Here is a 13,424-nt window from a genome sequence, read left to right on the forward strand (position 1 = left end):
GGCGAGATTTCCTCGTGGGTGCGATGCGTGAGGTGAACGCATTGCACCCGCACCGAATCCGGACCTATTCATTTCTATGGGGCTGTGCACACGAGCGGTGATTTTAACGCATCACTTGAGCGTTGTGTCAAAATCGCAGCATGCTCTACTTTGTACGTTTTTCACGCAACGCAGGCCCCATAGAAGTGAACGGGGCTGCGTGAAAATCGCAAGCAAGTGCGGATGCGGTGCGATTTTCACGCACGGTTGCTAGGAGACGATCGGGATGGAGACTCGATCATTATTATTTTCCCTTATAACATGGTTATAAGGGAAAATAATAGCGTTCTGAATACAGAATGCATAGTACAATAGGGCTGGAGGGGTTAAAAAAAAATAAAAAATAATATAACTCACCTTAATCCACTTGATCGCGCAGCCGGCATCTCTTCTGTCGTCTTCTTTGCTGTGCACTAGGAAAAGGACCTGTGGTGACGTCACTATGCTCATCACATGGTCCGTCACATGATCCACCACCATGGTGACGGACCATGTGATGAGCGAAGTGACGTCACCACAGGTCCTTTAACCAGGTCCTGAAGAAAGAAGCCAGAAGAGATGCCGGCTGCGCAAACAAGTGGATTAAGGTGAGTTAAATTATTTTTTATTTTTTTAACCCCTCCAGCCCTATTGTACTATGTATTCTGTATTCAGAATGCTATTATTTTCCCTTATAACCATGTTATAAGGGGAAATAATACAATCTGCACAACCTTGAACCCAAACCTGAACTTCTGTGAAGAACTCCAGGTACGGGTACCAAACATGCCGATTTTTCTTACGCGCGTGCAAAACGCATTAAAATCTTTTGCAATCGCGCATTTTTCCGCAACGCACCCGCATCTTATCCGGGCCAAAAACATGATGCCCGTGTGAAAGAGGCCTAAGGGCACCTGCGCAGGATGCGGATTATGCTGAAACAGCAAAGTGCACGGATCAGACACATCTCACGGAGACTTCACTAACTTCCTACAGAACGTCAACCGTTATTGTGTTTTTCTTGTGTAGATTTAACCCTTTTAACCAAATACATATAAAAACACACAAAAATCAGCATACATGGAGGTATGTATAAATATATAGGGGTGTGTATACATATACAGCAGACACATAGGGGTGTGTATACATATACAGCAGACACAGAGGTGTGTATACATAGACAGCAGACACATAGGGGTGTGTATACATAGACAGCAGACAGATAGGGGTGTGTATACATAGACAGCAGACACATAGGGGTGTGTATACATATACAGCAGACACATAGGGGTGTGTATACATATACAGCAGACAGATAGGGGTGTGTATACATAGACAGCAGACACATAGGGGTGTGTATACATATACAGCAGACACATAGGGGTGTGTATACATATACAGCAGACACAGGGGTGTGTATACATATACAGCAGACACAGGGGTGTGTATACATATACAGCAGACACAGGGGTGTGTATACATATACAGCAGACACATAGGGGTGTGTATACATATACAGCAGACACATAGGGGTGTGTATACATATACAGCAGACACATAGGGGTGTGTATACATATACAGCAGACACATAGGGGTGTGTATACATATACAGCAGACACACAGGGGTGTGTATACATATACAGCAGACACAGGGGTGTGTATACATATACAGCAGACACACAGGGGTGTGTATACATATACAGCACATACACAGGGGTGTGTATACATATACAGCACATACATAGGGGTGTGTATACATATACAGCACATACCTAGGGGTGTGTATACATATACAGCAGACACATAGAGGTGTGTATACATATACAGCACATACACAGGGGTGTGTATACATATACAGCAGACACATAGAGGTGTGTATACATATACAGCACATACACAGGGGTGTGTATACATATACAGCAGACACATAGGGGTGTGTATACATATACAGCAGACACATAGGGGTGTGTATACATATACAGCAGACACATAGGGGTGTGTATACATATACAGCAGACACATAGGGGTGTGTACACATATACAGCACATACACAGGGGTGTGTATACATATATAGCAGACACACAGGGGTGTGTATACATATACAGAAGACACAGGGGTGTGTATACATATACAGCAGACACATAGGGGTGTGTATACATATACAGCAGGTGCAGAACTCCTCATATGCCATGTACACACCCCGGCTGAGGAGAGGACACCGGGCACAACTCTAAAGGCCATTGCTGTGTAGAATTTACTGCTCACCTCAGCACTTCCGCTTCTCCGGTCCCGTTATACACACGGTCGCCGCCCTGACGGTCTACGCCGCACTTCCGGTCCCTGATGGCGCATTTCCGGTTATCGACCTGCGGCCGCCATATTGGGAAGGGCAGAGAAGTGAACTGTCTGGAGAAGGGAGGTTGTCTGCTCTGCCTCATCTGTGCATCACTGACCCCGCAGATGATCTGTATACGAACTATACCTGACACCATATATATAACGTATACTCCTCAGTATCTACCTCCTCCGCCCCTATATAATGTATATTCCTCAGTATCTACCTTCTCCACCCCTATATCCCTCACATCATCCCTATATAATGTATACTCCTCAGTATCTACCTTCTCCGCCCCTATATCCCTCACATTATCCCTATATAATGTATATTCCTCAGTATCTACCTTCTCCACCCCTATATCCCTCACATTATCCCTATATAATGTATATTCCTCAGTATCTACCTTCTCCACCCCTATATCCCTCACATTATCCCTATATAATGTATACTCCTCAGTATCTACCTCCTCCGCCCCTATATCCCTCACATCAAACCTATATAACGTATATTCCTCAGTATCTACCTCCTCCGCCCCTATATCCCTCACATCATCCCTATATAATGTATACTCCTCAGTATCTACCTTCTCCGCCCCTATATCCCTCACATTATCCCTATATAATGTATATTCCTCATTATCTACCTCCTCCGCCCCTATATCCCTCACATTATCCCTATATAATGTATATTCCTCAGTATCTACCTCCTCCGCCCCTATATCCCTCACATTATCCCTATATAATGTATATTCCTCAGTATCTACCTCCTCCGCCCCTATATCCCTCACATTATCCCTATATAATGTATATTCCTCAGTATCTACCTTCTCCACCCCTATATCCCTCACATTATCCCTATATAATGTATACGCCTCAGTATCTACCTCCTCCGCCCCTATATCCCTCACATTATCCCTATATAACGTATATTCCTCAGTATCTACCTCCTCCGCCCCTATATCCCTCACATCATCCCTATATAATGTATACTCCTCAGTATCTACCTTCTCCGCCCCTATATCCCTCACATTATCCCTATATAATGTATATTCCTCAGTATCTACCTTCTCCACCCCTATATCCCTCACATTATCCCTATATAATGTATACTCCTCAGTATCTACCTCCTCCGCCCCTATATCCCTCACATTATCCCTATATAATGTATACTCCTCAGTATCTACCTTCTCCGCCCCTATATCCCTCACATTATCCCTATATAATGTATATTCCTCAGTATCTACCTCCTCCGCCCCTATATCCCTCACATTATCCCTATATAACGTATATTCCTCAGTATCTACCTTCTCCGCCCCTATATCCCTCACATTATCCCTATATAATGTATACTCCTCAGTATCTACCTCCTCCGCCCCTATATCCCTCACATTATCCCTATATAATGTATACTCCTCAGTATCTACCTTCTCCGCCCCTATATCCCTCACATTATCCCTATATAATGTATATTCCTCAGTATCTACCTCCTCCGCCCCTATATCCCTCACATTATCCCTATATAATGTATATTCCTCAGTATCTACCTCCTCCGCCCCTATATCCCTCACATTATCCCTATATAATGTATACTCCTCAGTATCTACCTTCTCCGCCCCTATATCCCTCACATTATCCCTATATAATGTATATTCCTCAGTATCTACCTCCTCCGCCCCTATATCCCTCACATTATCCCTATATAATGTATATTCCTCAGTATCTACCTCCTCCGCCCCTATATCCCTCACATTATCCCTATATAATGTATATTCCTCAGTATCTACCTCCTCCGCCCCTATATCCCTCACATTATCCCTATATAATGTATATTCCTCAGTATCTACCTCCTCCGCCCCTATATCCCTCACATTATCCCTATATACCGTATATTCCTCAGTATCTACCTCCTCCGCCCCTATATCCCTCACATTATCCCTATATAATGTATATTCCTCAGTATCTACCTCCTCCGCCCCTATATCCCTCACATTATCCCTATATAATGTATATTCCTCAGTATCTTCCTTCTCCACCCCTATATCCCTCACATTATCCCTATATAACGTATATTCCTCAGTATATACCTTCTCCGCCCCTATATCCCTCACATTATTCCTATATAATGTATATTCATCAGTATCTACCTCCTACACCCCTATATCCCTCACATCATCCCGATATAATGTATATTCCTCAGTATCTACCTCCTCCGCCCCTATATCCCTCACATTATCCCTATATAATGTATATTCCTCAGTATCTACCTCCTCCGCCCCTATATCCCTCACATTATCCCTATATAATGTATATTCCTCAGTATCTTCCTCCTCCGCCCCTATATCCCTCACATTATCCCTATATACCGTATATTCCTCAGTATCTACCTCCTCCGCCCCTATATCCCTCACATTATCCCTATATAATGTATATTCCTCAGTATCTTCCTCCTCCGCCCCTATATCCCTCACATTATCCCTATATAATGTATATTCCTCAGTATCTACCTCCTCCGCCCCTATATCCCTCACATTATCCCTATATAATGTATATTCCTCAGTATCTACCTCCTCCGCCCCTATATCCCTCACATTATCCGTATATACCGTATATTCCTCAGTATCTACCTTCTCCGCCCCTATATTCCTCACATTATCCCTATATAATGTATATTCCTCAGTATCTACCTCCTCCGCCCCTATAACCCTCAGATTATCCCTATATAATGTATATTCCTCATTATCTACCTCCTCCGCCCCTATATCCCTCACATTATCCCTATATACCGTATATTCCTCAGTATCTACCTTCTCCGCCCCTATATCCCTCACATTATCCCTATATAATGTATATTCCTCAGTATCTACCTTCTCCGCCCCTATATCCCTCACATTATCCCTATATAATGTATATTCCTCAGTATTTACCTTCTCCGCCCTTATAACCCTCAGATTATCCCTATATAATGTATACTCCTCAGTATCTACCTTCTCCGCCCCTATATCCCTCACATTATCCCTATATAATGTATATTCCTCAGTATCTACCTCCTCCGCCCCTATATCCCTCACATTATCCCTATATAATGTATATTCCTCAGTATCTACCTCCTCCGCCCCTATATCCCTCACATTATCCCTATATAATGTATATTCCTCAGTATCTACCTCCTCCGCCCCTATATCCCTCACATTATCCCTATATACCGTATATTCCTCAGTATCTACCTCCTCCGCCCCTATATCCCTCACATTATCCCTATATACCGTATATTCCTCAGTATCTACCTTCTCCGCCCCTATATCCCTCACATTATCCCTATATAATGTATATTCCTCAGTATCTACCTTCTCCGCCCCTATATCCCTCACATTATCCCTATATAATGTATATTCCTCAGTATCTACCTTCTCCACCCCTATATCCCTCACATTATCCCTATATAACGTATATTCCTCAGTATCTACCTCCTCCGCCCCTATATCCCTCACATTATCCCTATATAATGTATATTCCTCAGTATCTACCTCCTCCGCCCCTATATCCCTCAGATTATCCCTATATACCGTATATTCCTCAGTATCTACCTCCTCCGCCCCTATATCCCTCACATTATCCCTATATAATGTATACTCCTCAGTATTTGCCTTCTCCACCCCTATATCCCTCACATTATTCCTATATAATGTATATTCCTCAGTATCTACCTCCTCCGCCCCTATATCCCTCACATTATCCCTATATAATGTATATTCCTCAGTATCTACCTCCTCCGCCCCTATATCCCTCACATTATCCCTATATACCGTATATTCCTCAGTATCTACCTCCTCCGCCCCTATATCCCTCACATTATCCCTATATACCGTATATTCCTCAGTATCTACCTTCTCCGCCCCTATATCCCTCACATTATCCCTATATAATGTATATTCCTCAGTATCTACCTTCTCCGCCCCTATATCCCTCACATTATCCCTATATAATGTATATTCCTCAGTATCTACCTTCTCCACCCCTATATCCCTCACATTATCCCTATATAACGTATATTCCTCAGTATCTACCTCCTCCGCCCCTATATCCCTCACATTATCCCTATATAATGTATATTCCTCAGTATCTACCTCCTCCGCCCCTATATCCCTCACATTATCCCTATATACCGTATATTCCTCAGTATCTACCTCCTCCGCCCCTATATCCCTCACATTATCCCTATATAATGTATATTCCTCAGTATCTACCTTCTCCACCCCTATATCCCTCACTTTATCCCTATATAACGTATATTCCTCAGTATCTACCTCCTACGCCCCTATATCCCTCACATTATCCCTATATAATATATATTCCTCATTATCTACCTCCTACGCCCCTATATCCCTCACATTATCCCTATATAACATATATTCCTCATTATCTACCTCCTACGCCCCTATATCCCTCACATTATCCCTATATAACGTATATTCCTCAGTATCTACCTTCTCCGCCCCTATATCCCTCAGATTATCCCTATATAATGTATACTCCTCAGTATCTACCTCCTCCACCCCTATATCCCTCACATTATCCCTATATAACGTATATTCCTCAGTATCTACCTCCTACGCCCCTATATCCCTCACATTATCCCTATATCCCTCACATTATCCCTATATAACGTATATTCCTCAGTATCTACCTCCTACGCCCCTATATCCCTCACATTATCCCTATATAACGTATATTCCTCAGTATCTACCTCTTCCGCCCCTATATCCCTCACATTATCCCTATATAATGTATATTCCTCAGTATCTACCTCCTCCACCCCTATATCCCTCACATTATCCCTATATAATGTATATTCCTCAGTATCTACCTCCTCCGCCCCTATATCCCTCACATTATCCCTATATAATGTATATTCCTCAGTATCTACCTCCTCCGCCCCTATATCCCTCACATTATCCCTATATAATGTATATTCCTCAGTATCTACCTCCTCCGCCCCTATATCCCTCAGATTATCCCTATATAATGTATACTCCACAGTATTTGCCTTCTCCACCCCTATATCCCTCACATTATCCCTATATAATGTATATTCCTCAGTATCTACCTTCTCCGCCCCTATACCCCTCACATTATCCCTATATAACGTATATTCCTCAGTATCTACCTCCTACGCCCCTATATCCCTCACATTATCCCTATATAATATATATTCCTCATTATCTACCTCCTACGCCCCTATATCCCTCATGTTATTATCACTATATAACATATATTCCTCATTATCTACCTCCTACGCCCCTATATCCCTCACATTATCCCTATATAACGTATATTCCTCAGTATCTACCTTCTCCGCCCCTATATCCCTCAGATTATCCCTATATAATGTATACTCCTCAGTATCTACCTCCTCCACCCCTATATCCCTCACATTATCCCTATATAACGTATATTCCTCAGTATCTACCTCCTACGCCCCTATATCCCTCACATTATCCCTATATCCCTCACATTATCCCTATATAACGTATATTCCTCAGTATCTACCTCCTACGCCCCTATATCCCTCACATTATCCCTATATAACGTATATTCCTCAGTATCTACCTCCTCCGCCCCTATATCCCTCACATCATCCCTATATTATGTATATTCCTCAGTATCTACCTCCTCCACCCCTATATCCCTCACATTATCCCTATATAATGTATATTCCTCAGTATCTACCTCCTCCGCCCCTATATCCCTCACATTATCCCTATATAATGTATATTCCTCAGTATCTACCTCCTCCGCCCCTATATCCCTCACATTATCCCTATATAATGTATATTCCTCAGTATCTACCTCCTCCGCCCCTATATCCCTCACATTATCCCTATATAATGTATATTCCTCAGTATCTACCTCCTCCGCCCCTATATCCCTCACATTATCCCTATATAATGTATACTCCTCAGTATTTGCCTTCTCCACCCCTATATCCCTCACATTATCCCTATATAATGTATATTCCTCAGTATCTACCTTCTCCGCCCCTATACCCCTCACATTATCCCTATATAATGTATATTCATCAGTATCTACCTTCTCCGCCCCTATATCCCTCACATTATCCGTATATAACGTATATTCCTCAGTATCTACCTTCTCCGCCCCTATATCCCTCACATTATCCCTATATAATGTATATTCCTCAGTATCTACCTCCTCCGCCCCTATATCCCTCACATTATCCCTATATAATGTATATTCCTCAGTATCTACCTTCTCCGCCCCTATATCCCTCACATTATCCCTATATAATGTATATTCCTCAGTATCTACCTTCTCCGCCCCTATATCCCTCAGATTATCCCTATATAATGTATACTCCTCAGTATCTACCTCCTCCGCCCCTATATCCCTCACATCAAACCTATATAACGTATATTCCTCAGTATCTACCTCCTCCGCCCCTATATCCCTCACATCATCCCTATATAATGTATACTCCTCAGTATCTACCTTCTCCGCCCCTATATCCCTCACATTATCCCTATATAATGTATATTCCTCATTATCTACCTCCTCCGCCCCTATATCCCTCACATTATCCCTATATAATGTATATTCCTCAGTATCTACCTCCTCCGCCCCTATATCCCTCACATTATCCCTATATAATGTATATTCCTCAGTATCTACCTCCTCCGCCCCTATATCCCTCACATTATCCCTATATAATGTATATTCCTCAGTATCTACCTTCTCCACCCCTATATCCCTCACATTATCCCTATATAATGTATACGCCTCAGTATCTACCTCCTCCGCCCCTATATCCCTCACATTATCCCTATATAACGTATATTCCTCAGTATCTACCTCCTCCGCCCCTATATCCCTCACATCATCCCTATATAATGTATACTCCTCAGTATCTACCTTCTCCGCCCCTATATCCCTCACATTATCCCTATATAATGTATATTCCTCAGTATCTACCTTCTCCACCCCTATATCCCTCACATTATCCCTATATAATGTATACTCCTCAGTATCTACCTCCTCCGCCCCTATATCCCTCACATTATCCCTATATAATGTATACTCCTCAGTATCTACCTTCTCCGCCCCTATATCCCTCACATTATCCCTATATAATGTATATTCCTCAGTATCTACCTCCTCCGCCCCTATATCCCTCACATTATCCCTATATAACGTATATTCCTCAGTATCTACCTTCTCCGCCCCTATATCCCTCACATTATCCCTATATAATGTATACTCCTCAGTATCTACCTCCTCCGCCCCTATATCCCTCACATTATCCCTATATAATGTATACTCCTCAGTATCTACCTTCTCCGCCCCTATATCCCTCACATTATCCCTATATAATGTATATTCCTCAGTATCTACCTCCTCCGCCCCTATATCCCTCACATTATCCCTATATAATGTATATTCCTCAGTATCTACCTCCTCCGCCCCTATATCCCTCACATTATCCCTATATAATGTATACTCCTCAGTATCTACCTTCTCCGCCCCTATATCCCTCACATTATCCCTATATAATGTATATTCCTCAGTATCTACCTCCTCCGCCCCTATATCCCTCACATTATCCCTATATAATGTATATTCCTCAGTATCTACCTCCTCCGCCCCTATATCCCTCACATTATCCCTATATAATGTATATTCCTCAGTATCTACCTCCTCCGCCCCTATATCCCTCACATTATCCCTATATAATGTATATTCCTCAGTATCTACCTCCTCCGCCCCTATATCCCTCACATTATCCCTATATACCGTATATTCCTCAGTATCTACCTCCTCCGCCCCTATATCCCTCACATTATCCCTATATAATGTATATTCCTCAGTATCTACCTCCTACGCCCCTATATCCCTCACATTATCCCTATATAATGTATATTCCTCAGTATCTTCCTTCTCCACCCCTATATCCCTCACATTATCCCTATATAACGTATATTCCTCAGTATATACCTTCTCCGCCCCTATATCCCTCACATTATTCCTATATAATGTATATTCATCAGTATCTACCTCCTACACCCCTATATCCCTCACATCATCCCGATATAATGTATATTCCTCAGTATCTACCTCCTCCGCCCCTATATCCCTCACATTATCCCTATATAATGTATATTCCTCAGTATCTACCTCCTCCGCCCCTATATCCCTCACATTATCCCTATATAATGTATATTCCTCAGTATCTTCCTCCTCCGCCCCTATATCCCTCACATTATCCCTATATACCGTATATTCCTCAGTATCTACCTCCTCCGCCCCTATATCCCTCACATTATCCCTATATAATGTATATTCCTCAGTATCTTCCTCCTCCGCCCCTATATCCCTCACATTATCCCTATATAATGTATATTCCTCAGTATCTACCTCCTCCGCCCCTATATCCCTCACATTATCCCTATATAATGTATATTCCTCAGTATCTACCTCCTCCGCCCCTATATCCCTCACATTATCCGTATATACCGTATATTCCTCAGTATCTACCTTCTCCGCCCCTATATTCCTCACATTATCCCTATATAATGTATATTCCTCAGTATCTACCTCCTCCGCCCCTATAACCCTCAGATTATCCCTATATAATGTATATTCCTCATTATCTACCTCCTCCGCCCCTATATCCCTCACATTATCCCTATATACCGTATATTCCTCAGTATCTACCTTCTCCGCCCCTATATCCCTCACATTATCCCTATATAATGTATATTCCTCATTATCTACCTTCTCCGCCCCTATATCCCTCACATTATCCCTATATAATGTATATTCCTCAGTATTTACCTTCTCCGCCCTTATAACCCTCAGATTATCCCTATATAATGTATACTCCTCAGTATCTACCTTCTCCGCCCCTATATCCCTCACATTATCCCTATATAATGTATATTCCTCAGTATCTACCTCCTCCGCCCCTATATCCCTCACATTATCCCTATATAATGTATATTCCTCAGTATCTACCTCCTCCGCCCCTATATCCCTCACATTATCCCTATATAATGTATATTCCTCAGTATCTACCTCCTCCGCCCCTATATCCCTCACATTATCCCTATATACCGTATATTCCTCAGTATCTACCTCCTCCGCCCCTATATCCCTCACATTATCCCTATATACCGTATATTCCTCAGTATCTACCTTCTCCGCCCCTATATCCCTCACATTATCCCTATATAATGTATATTCCTCAGTATCTACCTTCTCCGCCCCTATATCCCTCACATTATCCCTATATAATGTATATTCCTCAGTATCTACCTTCTCCACCCCTATATCCCTCACATTATCCCTATATAACGTATATTCCTCAGTATCTACCTCCTCCGCCCCTATATCCCTCACATTATCCCTATATAATGTATATTCCTCAGTATCTACCTCCTCCGCCCCTATATCCCTCAGATTATCCCTATATACCGTATATTCCTCAGTATCTACCTCCTCCGCCCCTATATCCCTCACATTATCCCTATATAATGTATACTCCTCAGTATTTGCCTTCTCCACCCCTATATCCCTTACATTATTCCTATATAATGTATATTCCTCAGTATCTACCTCCTCCGCCCCTATATCCCTCACATTATCCCTATATAATGTATATTCCTCAGTATCTACCTCCTCCGCCCCTATATCCCTCACATTATCCCTATATACCGTATATTCCTCAGTATCTACCTCCTCCGCCCCTATATCCCTCACATTATCCCTATATACCGTATATTCCTCAGTATCTACCTTCTCCGCCCCTATATCCCTCACATTATCCCTATATAATGTATATTCCTCAGTATCTACCTTCTCCGCCCCTATATCCCTCACATTATCCCTATATAATGTATATTCCTCAGTATCTACCTTCTCCACCCCTATATCCCTCACATTATCCCTATATAACGTATATTCCTCAGTATCTACCTCCTCCGCCCCTATATCCCTCACATTATCCCTATATAATGTATATTCCTCAGTATCTACCTCCTCCGCCCCTATATCCCTCAGATTATCCCTATATACCGTATATTCCTCAGTATCTACCTCCTCCGCCCCTATATCCCTCACATTATCCCTATATAATGTATATTCCTCAGTATCTACCTTCTCCACCCCTATATCCCTCACTTTATCCCTATATAACGTATATTCCTCAGTATCTACCTCCTACGCCCCTATATCCCTCACATTATCCCTATATAATATATATTCCTCATTATCTACCTCCTACGCCCCTATATCCCTCACATTATCCCTATATAACATATATTCCTCATTATCTACCTCCTACGCCCCTATATCCCTCACATTATCCCTATATAACGTATATTCCTCAGTATCTACCTTCTCCGCCCCTATATCCCTCAGATTATCCCTATATAATGTATACTCCTTAGTATCTACCTCCTCCACCCCTATATCCCTCACATTATCCCTATATAACGTATATTCCTCAGTATCTACCTCCTACGCCCCTATATCCCTCACATTATCCCTATATCCCTCACATTATCCCTATATAACGTATATTCCTCAGTATCTACCTCCTACGCCCCTATATCCCTCACATTATCCCTATATAACGTATATTCCTCAGTATCTACCTCTTCCGCCCCTATATCCCTCACATTATCCCTATATTATGTATATTCCTCAGTATCTACCTCCTCCACCCCTATATCCCTCACATTATCCCTATATAATGTATATTCCTCAGTATCTACCTCCTCCGCCCCTATATCCCTCACATTATCCCTATATAATGTATATTCCTCAGTATCTACCTCCTCCGCCCCTATATCCCTCACATTATCCCTATATAATGTATATTCCTCAGTATCTACCTCCTCCGCCCCTATATCCCTCAGATTATCCCTATATAATGTATACTCCACAGTATTTGCCTTCTCCACCCCTATATCCCTCACATTATCCCTATATAATGTATATTCCTCAGTATCTACCTTCTCCGCCCCTATACCCCTCACATTATCCCTATATAACG

The 13,424-nt window shown here is 42.1% G+C and overlaps 1 protein-coding gene across 2 annotated transcripts in view; it reads right to left on the bottom strand.

Moving 5' to 3' along the window:
* The window catches only part of APBB1 (amyloid beta precursor protein binding family B member 1), a 37,885-nt gene extending 35,486 nt beyond the window's left edge, over positions 1 to 2,399 (bottom strand). Inside the window, exon 1 of one of the 2 annotated variants that reach the window (XM_040426693.1) lies at positions 2,285 to 2,398. The gene's annotated coding sequence lies outside the window, so the exon portion shown is untranslated. Of the gene's footprint in view, positions 1 to 2,284 lie in introns of both variants that reach the window. The other variant, XM_040426694.1, reaches the window with a different exon arrangement.
* Positions 2,400 to 13,424: the final 11,025 nt, after the last annotated feature.

The sequence above is a fragment of the Bufo bufo genome, chromosome 3 (genome assembly GCF_905171765.1).
Source record: "Bufo bufo chromosome 3, aBufBuf1.1, whole genome shotgun sequence".
Taxonomy (NCBI): domain Eukaryota; kingdom Metazoa; phylum Chordata; class Amphibia; order Anura; family Bufonidae; genus Bufo; species Bufo bufo.